This window comes from Apodemus sylvaticus, chromosome 3 (genome assembly GCF_947179515.1).
Source record: "Apodemus sylvaticus chromosome 3, mApoSyl1.1, whole genome shotgun sequence".
Taxonomy (NCBI): domain Eukaryota; kingdom Metazoa; phylum Chordata; class Mammalia; order Rodentia; family Muridae; genus Apodemus; species Apodemus sylvaticus.
Window position 1 is genome coordinate 8612313 of NC_067474.1, and position 19032 is coordinate 8631344.

A 19032-nucleotide genomic window follows, 5' to 3' on the forward strand; every position below is an offset into this window, starting at 1 on the left:
CATCAGTGCTCTTGCTTTCTGGAACATTCTTCCTGTCAGCTACTTCATTTTTGACACGCAGCCCATCACCCTCACCCTGAAAGCTCCTGACTTCCTTGTGCAGAAGCAACAGTCTGATTTGGGCATCTTCTCTCAATCCTGAACACACTTCTTTCTCAGGTATATAAAAAGTTAACTATTACGGGATTATCTGTTGTTTTGGTCTGTTCCTCAGAACAACAGCTCTTCGGAGACAAGACATTTTACCCACCTGAGACCTGCTACTGCTTGACACAGCATGCCATCTATCCATAGTAAACGTGAAGTAAAAAAGACGAAAGCAGGAGCTGGAGAAATGGCTCAGCACTTACTGTTCACTCTTCCAAAGGAGCCAAGTTCAAATCCCAGCATTCACTACATTAGGTAGTTCATAATCACTTTTAACTCTAGCTCCAAGAGGTCTAAAGACGTCTTTTGGACTCTGTGGGCACCCACAAACCCATGGCAGGCACACATATAAATAAAAATAAATCTTAAAAAAAGATGAAAACAGGAACAAACTGGAAAGCCCCAAATGTACTGAAATAGTGCAGTGTTCAAACTACAGTAGATGCTTTTCTATATTACATTACTTCCTATGCTAGATACTTTTCTACATTACTTCCTTGCTAGACACTTTTTTTTTTTTTACATTATTTCATTGCTAGACACCTTCCAGTATTTCTTCCTATGCTAGATACTTTCCTCTTTCTCTTCCTTTCCCTGTTCCCAGCACTCTTGTCCCGGGGACTCAGCGGAGCTTGGTCTCACTGCACAGATGTCTTGCTGCTGGCCCTCAGGTGACAGTGACAGTGACAGACTCCGATCTGGATCTTGTCTGTCTGTGTCCGCTCTGCTGTAACAGAGGCTCAGACTGAGGTGACAGGGCTGGCCTTTTAGACCCTGACACAGAGTGTTGATGGTCCATTCGGATTTAGAGGTAAAATAACTAGGGCTCAGCTTCAATCGTATCTTACAATTTCTTGATAGTCACAGATAATTTGAAGTAAAAATATAATTTAGATAAGATTTTAAATTTTAATTGCAATAGTTTACTTATTTGCTTTGTTTGTTTTGTTGTTGTTATTTTTCTGGGACAAGATCTTTCTATGTATCCTAGGCTGGTTCTGAACTCATGATCCACCTGGCTCAGTTTTCTGAATGCTGGAATTACAGGCATTCGACCACATCTGACTTAAAGAAAATCTTTAAAACTTAATAAGGAATTTTTTATTTGGTCCATTTTGCATATAAAACAGAGAGAGAGAGAGAGAGAGAGAGAGAGAGAGAGAGAGAGAGAGAGAGAGAGAGAGAGAGAGAGAGAGAGAGAGAAAGAGAGAGAGAGGGAAAGAGAGAGAGCTACATACACGCACACACACACACACACAACTGTTATACAGGACACAAGTCTGTCTAATGTGGCAAATGAGTATTAATCAACCTTAGGCATCCTTGTATATTTTAAGTTTTCTTTCACAAAACTAGTGAGTAATTATAATTTTTCCATTTCTCATGATATAAGGAGATATAGTCACGGTTTTACAAATGCAAATTCTGCAGTTACCTCCAACAGAACTTTATTCCTGTGGCCTTCAGTTAGCAACAGTAGTTCCACCTGTTCAGAGCGTCCACCTTCCTTCTGCTGCTCTACAGAGCTGTAGAGAGGTGGCATCTAAAAGCCACACACCACACCCCCAAGCTGAATTTTCACCAAGGCCACATTTTTTATGGAGAGTAAGTTTAATAATTTGGCTCTGGGCTTTGCCAGCATGTACGTAGCTTTTGTCACAGTAGCTTCTTTGATATTAAACCTTTTGGTCCTTCAGTGGAAAAAAATTAATGAAAGCGAACATGCCCACTGAAGTCACTGTGTTTGCTACAGCTTACACAAGCCAAGGAAAGTTTCAAGCCTCCTGTGGAAGTTGGTATTTATTTCATCGTGTAAAAAGAAACGGCCAGTAATGATATTTATCTGAAATTGTGAGTAGCCAAGACAGAGAGACTGAAAATGAAGACAGTTACAATCTCTGCGCTGCCCCACAAACCGAGTGTGTAGCCAGTCTCCTTCCTGCCAGCGAGCGCTGCGAGCCAGCCTGCGGGTAGCCAGGGGAGGCTAGACTAGAATGCACTGGTCAATCTAAGCACCTCTTCCGGGTGTTATTTTGTCAACTGAATTATCATCTGAAATCTTTTTTTCTTCTAGTAGCCTCAGGAGAGCCCAGCCTGGGAGTGTGGAGAACTCTGGCTAGAGACACATTTTCTATCATCTAAGCATCTCAAGTAGGGGTAGGATCATAAAAACATAAACTGAACGAGAAGCGGGATGGGAAACCCGTCTTCCTTCTAGCAAAAGTAGATCATCATACTTACAGAAGCCGCCTTGAAAGTCTTCTCTAGAGAAAAGGCTCGGGGAGCAGGGAAGAAGCAAAGGAGCAGAGATTAGGTGGCAGCAGGACTTCCTTCCTCCTCCAGAATGGGAGAGTCATTGTTCCTTATCGCCCTGACCTCTCGGGGGCTCCAGGAGCCAGGGAGGCTTGGCCTCTGATCCCAGCCGCCCTCTCTCCTGGCCTCTGGGCCTCGGATTTCCAACTTGCAGATAAAGCTGCCCGGCCTGACACCAGCTCCAAGATTCATTAGGGACTGTCTGCGAAGTGCTTGCAAGATGCAGTTATATAAGCCCGGCGTACTATTATCATCACACACCCCCATAGACCCAGCTCTGCCAGACAAACAAAAGGCAGTTCCAAGAAGAGGAGGAGCAGAGGCACAAGTTCCACTGGGGGTGAATTTCGGGACACTGCTGAACTGACTGGAAAAAAAAAAAGAAAACCAACCAGGCAACCCAATAGGAGTATGCAAACCTCGGCAAACAAACGTCGCAGCTGGCCGGCTGGGAGGGGAGGGGGCGGGAAGGGAGTCAGGGTTTCCAGGCATGCGGTTCTGGCGCCTGGAGCACCCAGTACAGTAGCTAGCTGCCTGTGGCAGGATGGAATGGATGAGGAAGATGTGGGCTTTGGAAAACCAGACGTTCCTGGGGCCAAGTTCTTAGTAAACACTGATCGTTCTTAAACCCGGACCCGGTGCTCTGTTCTCATTTTCCTGGTCTCCTTTTCCTAATGGTGGTTTGCAGTGAACCTCCTGTGCTCTGTGGAGGTCTGTTTGAAACTTGTCTGGTTTTCTGCTCTTTCCTCTGTGAGAGCAACGCTGCCCTCCTCCCCCTGTCCTCCCCCCTCCCCCCCAAGCCAGAGTCCTCTGAGAAAGTTCCCTACCGTGGTCCTCATCTCTTAGCTTGTTGCTGTTGTATCTTTTTTAAGATTATTATTACCCTTGTCAGCTCTTAGCATTGCCCTCCTGCTGTGAAGACTCCTACCCTGGCACTTAAAGCCCACAGCTTTTGTTTGCACAGTAAATTTTCACTTCCGGCGCCGCCCTCCACTATCACCTACTGGCAGCATCTTAGAAAGTGAATCACTCTCAACAGGTGGATTAAAAAAGTCCTTATGTTTAGGACTTACACCCACATTCGAGCTCCTCTTTTCAAATCTCCGCTCCCCTGCAGAAGCTCACCCCAATTTGTCTCCTGTTTTAGTGTCTACAAGGCATCCTGCTACTGCTCCCCAACATCTTTTCCAGAGTTCCCTCCTTGTCAGATCAGATAGTGCTGATGGCCCGAGTCAGGCTCAGAACGGCAGTAGCTTAGTGAGTTTACTGAATTCTTTGAGATCAGGTCTCACTTTGTAGCCAGGGCTGTCCTGGAACTCAGAGATCTATCTTCCTTGGCCTCCGCCTCCCCATTCCTAGGTATGCGCCACCAAGTCTGGATGGCATTGAATTATCTTACAGCTTGACCGAATCTTCTGAGTTACGGAAGAGCCTACCCACAAGCTGTATGTATGCAATAAAGTCAAGGGTTTGTGGTACCCTTCCGTGTTTGAATGATTGAGAATTCTCCTGAGTTTACAGAGGAGCGGCCAGCCAGCAAGCATGCTAGCATGCTCGAGACCCTGCGATCCATCCTTGAACTGGCAAAAACTGAGGTGTAGCCGTTACGGAACTTAAGGTTTGGGTGGTCTTTTTTCAGACATAAGTTTGCAGAGAAGCAGGACAGCTAGCACCTGTCAAAGCCCCTCCCTGCTCCCCACAGAAGGTGTCCTTTAAGGACAGCCTGGGGGCCAGTGAGATGACTCAGTCGGTAAAAGCGCTTGCCGCTAAACCTGGAGACCTGGTGATCATGGGAACCCACTTTGTGGAAGGAGAGAAATGACTCTAGCAAGCTGCCCTCTGACCTCTGCAACACCCTACTCCCACCCCTAACATGTACAGGTCAGAGTAATTAAAAAGGAATAATGTACAGCTTACTTCATATAATCCCTTGAAAGTGGTGTTTTCAGCTAGAAGAAGCACTTTATAGAAATAAGCGTGCTCCGGGTTACCACATGGGGACAACACAATCTTCTTGAGGCTTTTAATTAACGTGTTCTAGGTGACATTTCCTCTGGTGTCGAGCAAAGCAACGTGCTTTAAATTCCATGTCTGGTGGCTGGAACCTTCATCCTGTCATCTAAGCGCCTTGAGCTGTTTCTACACCGTACACGCTCTCCAATGCATACAGAATGTTCAGTGAATCAGAAGAATTTTCTTGCCTCCTCTAATTTGGAACAATCAAAACCAGTTCAGAGTCTAAAGAGTTTCAGCCTCAGCGCGGGTGTTTGGGGCCTTAGGCTCTAGGACTAGATATGCACATGTACTTCTGTTGTACATTTTAGAGGGAGAGGCTGGAGCCTCTGGACCTCTACATAGTCACAGCATCCTTTACAAACATGCTCTTCTTAGTGTTTACTCGTTTTGTAAGTATGGATGTTTTGCCTGCATGTATGTCTGTGTGTCACATGTGTACAGTGTGCTTAGAAGGTAGAAGAGGGCATTAGTTCCTCTGGGACTGATTGATGCTTGTGAGCCACCATATGGGTGCTGGGGATAGAATCTAGGTTCTGTGAAAGAGCTGTCACCCCAGTTCCCTAAGCGAGCATCATTAACCTACCAGTATCCTGAAATACAGTCATTTCAATCTTTGTTTTGCCAATGGGAAAACTAAGTGTGGCTGTGGTAAGCCATTTTTCGTTGGTAGAGCACAGTCTCTGAGAGAAGCAACCTTTACGGAGGAATGTTTCATTATGCACCATGGTTCCACAGATTTCTGCCTATGCTGGCTTGTTTCTGTTCTTTGGGCATCATTCCAGCTTGTGTTACTGGTATAGGTGACCAGGCTCGACAGCCTTGGGTTTGACATGCTGCTGCCTTGATATCGTCGTGCCTCCTTGCATCCTTCTAAGATCCAAACCCACAAGTTCCTCTGTTTTTTTCCCCAAGTTGCAGCCGAACTAGTAGAAAAGACTGTCCTCTTGGCTTTGTCCCCTGCCAATCAGATCCGCATACCTCATCCAGTCATCAGTTCGCCTCAGCTTCCGGGGCTTCAGCTCAGTCAGTCCTGCCATGGAATTTGTCAAAGGAGCCAATCCTCTTCTCCCCTGCAAGGCCTCTCCTGCTAGACACAGACACCCCATCCCAGCTACAAAAAGCCAGCCTCCCCCATTCTGTGGTTCACTGTGCTCGCAGGCCCAGAGTGCCTATGGCCTTGAGCCTCCTCCCCCAGGTACTGAGTACGTGACTAAGTGGATCTTCACTGCTCAGCGACCAGTGCCGTGAGCTCTAATGTCCCCAGAGCTCTAGGGTGGAACTAAGAGAACAAAACAATGACCAGACATTAATACTAATACTGAAAGGAATTTATTACACAGACCTATTGCCAAACAGACCATCTTTAGAGTTTTGCTAAGCCTCATGCTATTTGCAAGTAGAAATAAATTTTAGCTCAAATAATGTCAACCAGACCTAACCTTTATTAATTTCTCCACCCCTGAGCTTTGCCATCTGTTGTTTTTAATTTGTATTTTGCTCACCTAGAGGTCTGGGAGGTCAGTTGCATGTTCCCTTTCTTTGCGGGAGCTTCAACAACAGCCCTGCCTGAGGCAAGGGAGAAAAAGAAAAAGATGACCCTGTGTGGCTGCCATTGAAATCCACTAACTGCACTCTTCCAGGAAAGCAGCAGAAGGGCGTTTTCTCATCTCCATTGACGGCAGATTATAACAAACAGGTTTTTTTTTTTATTTGAGGTGTCCTATTATTAATACATTTCCAAATTCTCAGTCCTAGAAACAAACCTTCCGATGTAATTTCTTTTCTGTCCGTGAGATTTACAATGGAAAGGTCATGTTTGCACTAGACTTTGGTTTGAAATTAATCTTCTCTCCTTGTATTTCTATAGAATCCAGGCACTTTATTATTTAGTCATTTCCAAATATGAAATGCTTGTCATTCTTGAACAACGACCTAATCTTCCCTTTGTGGGTGGAGAAAGGGAAGCCATTGCCAGGACACAGATCACACGGCGGGATACGAGGAGCCCTGAAGTGCCTCCCTCTCCATCTCAGTCTACAAAATAAAGATGTAAGGTGTCCTCTGAGCAGCATGTTCCATATCCTCCTCTGGAAAGGTTCATGCAAAGCCCATCTACATCTGGACATGGGACACTCTGGAGTGTTGGCAGGAGGATTACAGAATTGGGTAGGCAAGGCTAAGCAGTGAATTCTTTTTTAAATCTTGTTTTTATGTTTTTTAACTGAATTCGTTTAGTAAGTGTATGAAATACTGTTTTTTGTTTTTGTTTTTGTCTTTTTTGGAGACTGTGTGTGGGGGGTGGGAGGTGGGAGGGTGTTACAAGGCAAAGTTTCTGTCTGTAGCCCTGGCTGTCTTGGAACTCACTCTGAAGACCAGGCTGGTCTCAAACTCAAGAGAGCCACCTGCCTTTGCCTCCCAAGTACTGGAATTAAAGGTGTGTACCCCTATATGGGTTTCTTTGTGACATTTTCCTGTCATTCTATTTTGCTTGTATTTATCCCCTGTCATTGTCCCATATGCTGCCCCCTACTCTAGATGTATCTGTCTTCTTCCTAAATAGTACCCTTTCTGCTTTCAAATCATGTATGTATGACGTTAAATCTAGGGCCCCCCTCTATCAAGAGAGAATATGCAATAGCAATATGGATATTTCTTTCCCCTCTCCCATTACACATAGTTAGTTCAAGGCCAACTTGGGCTACATAGCCAGTCTCTGTCTCAAAAAAAGAAAACTTCAATAACTAAGTTTACTTGAATTATGTTGTACAAACTAAATAGTTATCTTCAGACCTCCCAACACTAAGGTTTGCCTTCACCACACCCCCTTGTCTTTCTGGTGTTGTGTCTGATATATAAACATAGAATATTAGAACAAGGACGCGTTTAAGCCTTGACTATTGGTCATCAAGCCTCTCCTAAGGGGGAAGGGAGAGCTCTTGTGAAATCTCGTAACATTTTATCGACATGCACACTGAGCCTTTACATTATTCCTGAAGCCAGACAAGACCCTGCCCACCCCTCACTTCAGAGGATTCCTCGCTTGACTAATTCTAAAGAGTAAATTGATTTTCTCATTGTATGCTGCCTTTGACAATAGGAAGGCCAGCATGCCCAGCATTACGAAAAAAACTACAGCTTCCTTCCACCCAAGGGGAAAGAATGTGTGTTAATATCTTTAATGACTGGCATCTTTATGAGAAATGTGAAATCATTTATCCTCAGCAATAACCTGCCTAGGATTAAAACATACTTGGGGCTTAGAACGGAAGTAATCTGTCAGGAGAAATTATTTAGACTGATGTGAATTAACCGAGTAAATTGGCTTCCGATAGCTTCCTAAGGACGTGTAGATTCAAGTTGGGTGAAAGTTACATGAGATGCAGGAGAATGTGGTAAAGAACTGGCATTCTATAGGAGGAAAACATACCACATTTACTGGATGAACTCGGATGTGTCTACTAAGAACTGGAAATGATGTCAGGAGGACACTGAAGTCAAGAGGACATGTTGAGTAAGCAGGCAGATGGCTTGCCTACTCGGAACAGCAATGGGATGTCACAAAACCACCTCCTTGTAAAGCCCTGACTCAAAACAGTCTAGGGCAATCACTGGGCACTGGTCTAGCCCCTCTCAGGGTTTCCTTTGAAGGACCAGTACTGTTTGAGAGCCAGCCACTGTAGAGCAACGTGTAGGAAGAGCTGTGTCCTGCAAGGGGGTCTCCCTCCATTCCCGGGACGGAGTTGCACGACAGCCAACATGTTTCTCCCAGGGTCTCACTATTCTCGTCCTCCAAAGCTTCACAGCGAACTCTCTCTTTTTAATCTATTTACCCAGAAAACCTAGGAAATTATAGAAGAAGCACTTTAGCTGTCTGAGAAGCATAATTGGTCTGGGAAAGGGTGTGAATTGTTGGAAAATGTAAGCTGCCTCCACATAATTGATGCCTACACTTTACTGTTCAGAACCTTCTCAGGAGATTTTAGAGTCTGAGTGTCTTGTAGGAACTCCCTCAATGCTGCCTTTTTTAGGGAATGGGAAACACTTTCCATGGAGTGTTGGCTGAGAGTTGATCCCGGTAGCCGCTTGGGTTTGTATGTTTAAATATGCACACATAAAGGTATGGGTTCTCTGTGACACAGCACTGACTCAGCATGAGCCAAGCCCTGTCCACTCCTTGATAACCCCCAAACACAATTGTGATACACACATACACACACACACACACATATGTCTGAATATATAAAACTAATAAGAACCTTGTTAAAGAGACGGAGAAGGATAATAACCTCAATGCTTCTTTAACTTTAGACCAATGAATAAACAGCCCTTTGATGGTCTAGGAAATGAAAATTTTCATGTGAGTATATAAGCGTGTTTTTGTGTGTCTCTGGCAAGAGACTAACATCCTCTGACACACCTCAGATGTTCTCTGCCTGGATTTTTGAAAGAGTGTCTCTTAGTGGTCTAGCCTGCTATCCAGCCTCTGGGATTTATTGGTCTCTACCTGTCCAGTCATAGGATTAAAAGCACATTTAATGCCATATGGATTCTGGGGCTTGGATTCAAGTTCTCAAGTACTTTGCTGACTGAACTATCTCCAGAGCTACCAATTCCTTGTTTTATGTTAGAATTTTAGGAACTAAGCCTAAGCACACTAGTGTATGTGTGTGTGTGTGGGGGGAGGGTAGACTGACAGAGAAACAGAGATGACACTGAGCATAATCTAAATCCTGTTTGTTACCTGGTTTCTGTGTACGCAAGTGGAGACGCAGATGCTAATGTGGTGCCATGTATGCCAAGGATCAGGTGCTAGGGGGAGGCAAAAGGGACAGACTAGGTGGAGGTCAAAGAGGAAGCAGAGATTGGACCCTGGTATCATCTACTGCAGAGGATGCAGACTGATAAGACACAGCGAAAAGACCTCAGTAGACAGAACCTGAAAGAGGCCCTGTCTGGGGCTGAGAACTGCCGAGTTTGTTATGAAGCAGATGCTAAGACTTGAGCCAGGGACAAGAGGGACAGGCAGGAAGGGAAGTGATGGTGGGCAGGCAAGGCCAAGCTGAGTAACCTGAGCAAGGTTGCCTGACTCCAGGTGAAGCAGACTTTACCCACAACTCCCTCACATGACAGGAAGGTCGGGTGTGTGCCTGAGGTGTATGTGTTGAACTCTGGACTAAAGCAATGGCGGCTTTTCAGAAGCAAGGGGAGCTGGGTGAACGTGGGCCTCTGTGCTCACCTGTCTTATTCGGACAGAAATAATGGTATCTGCATGATTAGCATGTGAAAGTTCAGAGTGAAGAGACACCACAAAAGGGGCGGCTGTAAGTGGGCCTTCAAAGGGCATGGGCTGGGGAGTGTGGCATCTGGGAGGACAGGCAGGCCGGTCTGCGACATCAAGACAGTCTGGTCTACAGAGCAAGTTCCTGGCCGCCTGGGCTGTGTAGTGAGACCCTGGTTTTTAGTTTAGTTTAGTTTTGTTTTTTAATGAAGGAGAAGGAGGTGGTGGTGGTGGTAGTGGTGGAGGAGGAGGAGGAGGAGGAGGAGGAGGAAGAAGAGGAGAAGGAAGAGATAGGCACAGTGAAAATGTCTTTGCTACCACAGTCCCTCCTTGACTCATTGCTTGATGGGAAAAGTGCCCGAATCTCCTGCAGATAGCTGTGCTCCTGCTCTGGCCTTGGCCAAAGCTTTAAATTAATATTATTCTTTTGTTTGTTTGTTTGTTTTTTTTGTTGTTGTTTTTGTTTTTTGTTTTTTGTTTTTTTTTTTTTTGAGACAGGGTTTCTCTGTGTAGCCCTGGCTGTCCTTGAACTCACTCTGTAGACCAGGCTGGCTTCGAACTCAGAAATCCACCTGCCTCTGCCTCCCAAGTGCTGGGATTACAGGTGTGTGCCACCACTGCCCGGCTTTGAATTCTTTATTAAACTGCTTAGAGCAAAAGGAAGGAAAAATCATGAAATCTAACCAGCAGTGTGCCTGAACCTTTTCTTTTTTTCTTTCTCTTTTTCCTTTTGTCATACAAACAAGTGACTGTAATCTAAACAAAGAAATCTAGTCAAAGGCCGCATCTGTCAAATTATCAGGAGGGCAGTTCAGCTTTCTGAGGGCTGACTTAATCACTTAAAAGTATAATTTGTCCTCTCTCTCTCCTCTCCCTCCATCTCTCTATCTCTCTGGCTTCAAGACTGTGCTTTGCTATAAAGCTGAGGTTTGGTGAGTTGAGCCAACTTAAATTTTAGGTCTTGTGTTGAAGTATTTAGACCATAATGTCTTAAAAGCTTTTTAATAGAGAACTCTAAACATCATCCATTTATTAAACAAGCAATTATTGAAAATATAGAGCAGGCTAGGGACTGTTGTGGGTTCAGATAAGATTTTTCAACCCCACCTTCTGATATATATATATACTTACAAACTATGTTCTCAAATAGAATTTGGCAGAGTTAAAAAATTAATAAATATAAGGAAAAGAAATTGATTAAATTCTCAACTAGGCTTAAGTGAAGAGAACACCCAGGGCAGGGTTCTTGCTCAGCGTTGGAAGCCTGGACTCAATCCTTAACACAGCAAAAATACCTTTAAATGTACATGTATATGTACATTTATATGTACACTCATATGTACATGTATATGTACATTTATATGTACATTCATATGTATATGTGTATGCGTATGTGTATGTGTGTGTATGTGTGTGTATGTATGTATGTGTATGTGTGTGTATGTATATGTGTATGTATATGTGTATGCGTATGTGTGTATGTGTATGTGTGTATATGTTTATGTGTGTGCATGTGTATGTGTGTATGTATGTGCATGTGTATGTGTGTGTATGTGTATGTTTATGTATATGTATGTACATACATATAGGGTTCACTGAGATAGCTCAGTGGGTAAAGGCACTTGCTGCCTAGCCTGATAATCAGAGCTTGATCTCTAGGATGCACATGGTGGCCGGAGAGAACCAACTCCTGAAAGTCGTCCTCTGATCTCCATATATCTATAATGGCATATACAAATGAATATATGTAATAACAATTTCAATAAATAAATGAATAAAGGAACTATTCAGGGGATGGGAGGGAATGCAGCATCTAGTTTCCTGGTATCCCATCCTGCTTTGGTGTATCTAGCACTGCTGGAGGTGTCAAACTCTAGAGCTCAGCTTCTTACACGGAAGTTGGGGAGAAACCAAAGAGAGAGATTGAGGGGTGGGGGAGGAGCTGAAGAAGGGAACACATATCCCTTCTCCTAAATGCACTGGAAGTCATCTGTACACACCATGCTACTATATTACTAAGTAGAAACATTTCAATGTGTTTTACTCAAGAATAAAAATTTTACATAATGCATGACTTAATTTTAATATTTAATCTAAGAATACAAAATATTACATAATGTATGAGACAGGGAGGCAGAGAGGCAGGCAGAGGCAGAGAGGCAGAGAGGCAGAGGCAGAGGCAGAGAGGCAGAGACAGAGGCAGAGAGGCAGAGGTAGAGAGGTAGAGGCAGAGAGGTAGAGGCTGAGGCAGAGGCAGAGGCAGAGAGGCAGAGAGGCAGAGAGGCAGAGAGGCAGAGAGGCAGAGAGGCAGAGAGGCAGAGAGGCAGAGGTAGAGAGGCAGAGAGGCAGAGGCAGAGGCAGAGGCAGAGAGGCAGAGAGGCAGAGAGGCAGAAAGGCAGAGGCAGAGGCAGAGAGGCAGAGACAGAGGCAGAGGCAGAGAGGCAGAGGTAGAGAGGCAGAGGCAGAGAGGCAGAGGTAGAGAGGCAGAGGTAGAGAGGCAGAGGCAGAGAGGCAGAGGCAGAGGCAGAGAGGCAGAGAGGCAGAGGCAGAGGCAGAGGCAGAGGCAGAGGCAGAGAGGCAGAGAGGCAGAGGCAGAGAGGCAGAGACAGAGGCAGAGGCAGAGAGGCAGAGGTAGAGAGGCAGAGGCAGAGAGGCAGAGGTAAAGAGGCAGAGGTAGAGAGGCAGAGGCAGAGAGGCAGAGGCAGAGGCAGAGAGGCAGAGAGGCAGAGGCAGAGGCAGAGGCAGAGGCAGAGGCAGAGGCAGAGGCAGAGGCAGAGAGACAGAGGCAGAGGCAGAGGCAGGATTGCTTCAGTCTGATTTGAGGCTTGTCCTAGACACATAATGAAATTCTCATCTCAAAAGAAAAATCCAAAGTTAAATTATGAATTGTCCTTGACCACTGGCATGGTGTTTGTGATTGACTGGAAGGTGGTGTGACCTTGGCCTGTAAAGACATTTAAGTGGAGGGTAACTTTTCAGTTTATACAAATGGATTACGGAAAAGCAAGTGAAATCTACCTGTATCCTTCATGCTGTCACTCTTCAATTCCACTGTGTGTGCAACTAGCTAACTTTCTTGTGTTTGCATTTCTCTACTAAAACCCACATAGCTAAAAAGAGCTGCAACCTTAATGGGGAATGATACGACAATGAGAAATCAATTACTCAGGTGGATCTGGGGCCGGGGAACTGTCCTGATTGGCTGGCTTTGTAACGGTCATTCTCGGGCACATGTATGCCTCAACTTACGGAGGCGCTACAGTCCGATCAGGGTCTTGAAAATTAAAAATACCACTAATCGAAGATGCATTTGGTCCATGTAACCCACCAAACACCATCGCCTGGACACGTGAAACAATCTCAGAGCACTTATGTCAGACTCCATTTAGGCAAAACCACACAAGCAAAGCCAGTTTTAAAATAAATAGCTGACTCTCTTAGGAAATTCATTGACTACTCCACTCTAAATTGAAAAATAGGGTGGATGTATAGGTATTCCTTCAGCAGTTATGACTGTGGGGCTTATCATTAAGCTGAACCATTGTGTCAAAGTAGTGTCTGTCTGTCTGTCTGTCTCTTGTTCTGTGTGTGTTGAAGGGACTAGAAACATAAGAAGAGAAACTATGCTTCTTCTCTTAAAAATATTGAAAATAATTTTCAGAGAGTATGGTCTTGTTGGCTAGATATTAACATGTTGGTGTGTATTATCCATGAAAGTTTCCTATCCTTAAAAATAGGCAGGAAGCCGGGAGGTGGTGGCACATGCCTGTAATCCCAGCACTTGGGAGGCAGAGGCAGGTGGATTTCTGAGTTCAAGGCCAGCCTGGTTTACAGAGTGAGTTCCAGGACAGCCAGGGCTACACAGAGAAACCCTGTCTTGAAAAACAAAACAAAACAAAACAAAAAACAAAAAACAAAAAAAAAAACAAAACAAAAAACCAAAAACCCAAAAAAAAAGGGCAGGAATTTAATTATATAATATTCCCAATAAGGTTGCAAAACCCAAATAAAATGCTTAAAAGTGCTTTACAAAGTTTCAAGTGTCAGTTATTATATGAAATTTAACAATGTATACTTGGGGCTAGAGAGATGACTCACTGTGTTAAAGCACTGGCCACCAAGCCTCAATCTGATTTTGGTCCTCGGAACCTCAATGGTGGAGGAAGAGAACCTAGGCCCAAAAGTTGTCTTCTGACCTACACCTGTGTGCTGTGACATGCCTCCTTCCGAATAAGTATATAAATATAAGTCTCTAAAAAATAAAAATGCACATTTTATAAACTATGGAGAAAAATCAAATTATGCTCAGAGGGTTTACAACTTGTACAATACAGGCAAGAAGCCCACTTGCTGTACAACAAGCTGATCATTGGGGCCAAATGTATCTCCGTTTTGGGAGAACAAGAGAAAGTTTCCTGTTCATCATTTTGAGTGCTTTTGGGGTTTCAATCTTTCACTTTAGCAGTTTGTCATTCTGTGTGTGTTTTGGAGTGGTGATAATTGATCATATTTGAGAAAAGACAGTAGAAAGGACTGAACCAAGTTAGCAGAACAGGAGTGCTTCAAGGGGCACAGGCACAGCCACGGCCTCGGCCACAGAAGCGCAGCATGTGGTTTCTTTCGGGAGCAACATAGACAACAGTGATGTCTTGCTTTCGTGGTGGACAACTCGACTTGAGCAGGACCAGGAGGCACCTGCAGACTGATGAGGTGCAGGGCTTACTTGCAGCTGGCGTAAACTCTTGTGTACACGCCAGGCGTGACCGCTGAGAGCCATTTTCTAGCACTCACTGTAGTTTCTGTATACAGAAATGGGTTTATCTTTCTGCTACATTGCCTTCACAGTCCCAACAAAATAACCTATCATAAGCTGTAATCTAGGTAAGACCAACATTTGCGTAATCCTAGCCAGATTTGCCATCACATTTTCTATCGAATTAGAACATGAGCAAAATATACCAACAAACCCACTCTTTGTCCTATGACATAGTTCTTTCACTGCTCTAAAAATCATAATGGTTGCCAGGCAGTGGTGGCACATGCCTTTAATCCCAGCACTTGGGAGCCGGAGGCAGGCAGATCTCTTGAGTTCGAGGCCAGCCTGGTCTACAGAGTGAGTTACAGAACAGCCAGGGCTACACAGAGAAACCCTGTCTCAAAAAAACAAACAAACAAACAAAAAAAACAAACAAAAAATGGTTTTCTTTAGCTATGTACAACAAAGAGGAAATATGGAACTTAACAACAACAACAACAACAACAAAAAAAAACAGGTTTCAAAAAGTGAAAAAAACACACTTGCTCCTTGACAAGAAATCTTTTTAATTTCAGACTGTTGTTCTCTTATGGACAGAAATGAGAAATGTAAACTAAAGAATATAATGTTTTTTTGTTAACCAATTTTAATTTTTTCTTTGCATATAGATAGTTTTAAACATAACTTATGTGGGGGCATAAGTATCTACACTCCTGAATTTTATTGTAGCACGGAGTTCAACTCTTCCATTTCTTTTTGGAAAAGCTCCACTTACTTGAGGAAATCTTCCAAATGACATTTTGTGGCCGAGTGACAGTTCAGCTGCTCACACTCAGTAAGAATGTCCACTAATGACAAAGCATGCTATATTTTGAAAAATAAATAAATAGAAGAGCAAAGAAGTTGGAGTCAGGAGTTACGAGTTCCAGGGACTCTAGGGGACAGAGCTCAGTCACTTCCTTATTGGGGGTCTTTGAAATGAGTCTCCATTACTCCCACCTAACGTTCTGGGTTCTCACACTGAAGGCTCCAGGGTCCTCAGGACCGGGGAGGTGCTGTGCTCCCCCCTCAGCTTTGCCTTTCTGGCTCAGTGGTGGCAGCTTTTCTTGCTTCCTCAAATGCAGCTAATTTCCCATGGCTTGGCTCAATGAAGACATTTAGAAGGGGTGATGAATAGCATTTAGTGGGCATTTTTTAAAATGCCATTATAAAGAGTATGGGGGTGCACGCCTGTTGTCTGAGCACTTGGGAAGTGGCCAGGAGGCAGGAGGACTCTAGCAAGTTTGAGTCCAGCCTAGGCTTTGAAGCCAGTCTGTCTCCAAAAGAACCCCACCCTAAGCACACACACACACACACCACAAAACAAATGAGCAGAAAAGCAAAGTTCTTTAGCATAGTGGTATACACATTCTCCAGAGCAACAATGTTAGTTATTTGTTTGGGAATAGATTTTTCAACATAAATATACCTGAAAACTATATTTTTCCTTATTATTCTTTGTGGTGTTCAGTAGTTCACTTGGGATCTTAGCAAGAAAGCCCATGGTTGAGGAAGAAATGAATTTTATGCTCTTGGGTCTTAACATGAAGTTGAACACGAACTCACATCAGTCCCAGTGGTAATAGGGACATTTGGACCTTTTAAACATTTTATTTATTTTGTTCTATGTGTGAAGAAGTGTGTGCACCACAGTGCCCATGAGAGGCAGAAGAGGGTATCTGATCCCCTGGGACTGGAATTGCAGTTAGTTGTGAGCTGGGGCTCAGTCCTCTGCAAGAACAGGCACCCTTAACCACTGAGGCACTCTCCAGCTTTAATTTGGACCTTAATACTAACCCCAACCCCAATCCTAACATAATACATCCATTGTGCAATTCTGTCTGGTAGAAACTCTCTGGAAACTAGGGATACAACTGTGAGAGAATGCGTGCCTAGCATGCAAAGCCCTTGGTTTGATCTCATTACAAGAACAAGGATGTAAGAGTGAACACACCCTTAGTCCCAGCACTCAGGAGGCAGAGGCAGGTGGATCTCTGAGTTTGAGGCCAACCTGGTCTACAAAGTGAGTTCCAGGACAACCAGGGTTACACAGAGAAATCCAGTCTTGGGAAACAAAAAACAAAACCAACCAACCAACCAACCAACCAAAGAAACAACCAACCAATCAGATCAAAAGATTCTCCGATTTCTGGCAGTTCTCTCCACAAGTTTATCTCATCTTTCTTCAGATGAAAAATCTCCTTAAATGTTCTCCAAGATATTTGTAATTCTAACATTCTCTGTTTCAGTAACTTCCTAGAACCCCCAATTTTAAATTATTTGAGAATCAGTCATAAGCTTGCTAGTTGTTCTATAAAGGCTTCCTTGCCTAGACAAATAACACTTATAATCAAACCATATTTTTGGAGAGAGAGAGAGAGAGAGAGAGAGAGAGAGAGAGAGAGAGAGAGAGAGAGAGAGAGAGAGAGAGAAACAGAGATTGATTTTCTCCATGGAGTTTATAGGTATTTCCATTCATGCTGAGCATCAGATAGATGAGCCTCTCCTCCAGCACCTTCCCAAACCATCTGGTCTGGCTTTAATTTTACAGGTCCTCAAAACCATAACTGTCACAACCTCCTCAGTTCAACTCTCAAGAGAAATTAATTGACAACATAGAGTTCCGAGTGGCTGGCATGTGAAAGACACCCAGCTATACAATTTCACATCTAATCAAGAAAGATGGGGATCAGAGTTGGCCTATTGTCTCTCTGAATCTGTTTCTGGCTGGAATCCAGCTGGCTCTAACGCTGCCCTGGAGAGTGATGTGGGCAGAAGATGGAAAAATGTTCGAGCCAGACAATCAGTGTCTGTGAGAGTGTCTTCCACGTTGTCAGAAGTGCCCGGGGTCGCAGTGGATTTGTGCTGATTAGTGTCCTGGAATTCTTAATGACCAAGGAACAATTTCTAGCCCAGTTATCCTTGACCACTCTGTAACTATAATGAGGTTCTGCAGCATGGAAGGATATATGATATCCAAGCCATGCTTAACAGCACAGGCTTAAACCTCAACTTCTGCCTTAGTGAGTCTAATAACCCGAGGATAAGGAAGCAAAATCTATGAGGAATGGCAATAATGCAAATTTGTGCATAACCAAGGCTAAAACAATGACAAAATTTTAAGTGGAAAGACAGCACCCAGAAAAGGAGATTACTGATGGCTGGAAGGGTTTGGGAAAGAAAGCTCCATTGAGGTATGGGGGTGGGCATGGTGGTTGGGGTGCAGGAATCTCTCTTCAAACCAAGATGGGTTGAGCTTTGGTCTGTGGAAACATTATGGGAGTCAGGCTCAGCCCATAATGCAGTGTGAGCAAATAGTTTATAAGCTCAGGATGCCTGAGACCAGTTTAGTCAAGAGCATACAAGCACATGTGAGGTGTGACGTGAAAAGGGTGTGGATGGCCTTCAGTGGAAGCTGTAAAAATGGCTAACGAGCTGTTCTCAAGTAGATGGTGTGAAGCAAAGACCCATCCAACAGAGGTGCCCAAGGTTAGTGGAGACTGGAGGGGATGGAACTCAATTCAGAAACAGAAAGGGCTGCAGACTGCCAGTCCCTGTATCTGTTCACTGTGTTGGTTACAAGGCTATCTTCGTTGTGTTGGATTGGAGACAGTCTCACTGTGTAGGTCCGATCTGGCCTGGAGCTTACTATGTAGACTAGGCAGCCTTGAACTTTCTGGCTTCTGCCTCCCAAGTGTGAGATAACAGACATAGCCGCTGTGTCCAATCAGCAGTTTAGTCCTTCAGGCTTAAGGAAAGAGAAGAGTAACTGATCGAGATGGAGAATGGAAACATAGAAGCAAAGAAACAGCAAGTTCTTTAGAGACTACCGGTTTGCTTCTAATCCCACTGTTGGCTGCAGCCTGGTGCCGGGACCTGGGCTCCCAGTGTCTGTGCTGTTTCCCAGGGCACCATCTGCTTCTGCTTCTTTGCGGTAACCACTACCATTATCCAGCACATTGTTTTCATTTCCACTTGAGTCTTGACACGTTATCAAGGAAACAACAAAATGTGCATAGCAGTTTATTATTTGCTCACTGTGAAATATAATTCACAGGACCCACAGAGGCAGCCTAGGCTCAGTTATGCCTAGAGTCCCATGCTTCTGCTCCTGATTCAGTTGTAGACCAGACGAGACTGGTACCGGAATGTTAATAGATATTCTTGGAGCAAAATGGCTAATTGCAGTAACAGTTATTAAACATGTTTTCTTGTACTCGCCTGTGTGTGTGTGTCTGTGTGGGCACCCACTCATGTTTGTGCAAATGCATGTGAAGGCCAAATTACAATCTTGGGTGTCATTCCTCACGTACCATCCACCTTGGCTTTTGAGACAGGGCCTCTGATTTGCCTGGAGCTCAGCAAGTAAGCTGAGCTAGTTGGTCCAGTCAATGAGCCTCTCTGGTTTACAAGCACATGACCTTTTATTTTTAAATGTGGATTCTGGGGGCTGAACTCTATTCTTGGGAAAGCATACACTGAC

General features: G+C 44.2%; 1 protein-coding gene across 4 annotated transcripts in view; it reads right to left on the minus strand.

The window, feature by feature from the left end:
* The window catches only part of Sulf1 (sulfatase 1), a 158016-nt gene that overhangs the window by 126473 nt on the left and 12511 nt on the right, over nucleotides 1-19032 (minus strand). The window contains exon 1 of one of the 4 annotated variants that reach the window (XM_052175947.1): nucleotides 2389-2647. The exons of the other annotated variants lie outside the window; for them this stretch is intronic. The gene's annotated coding sequence lies outside the window, so the exon portion shown is untranslated. Of the gene's footprint in view, nucleotides 1-2388; nucleotides 2648-19032 lie in introns of those variants that run through there. 4 annotated transcript variants of the gene reach the window in all.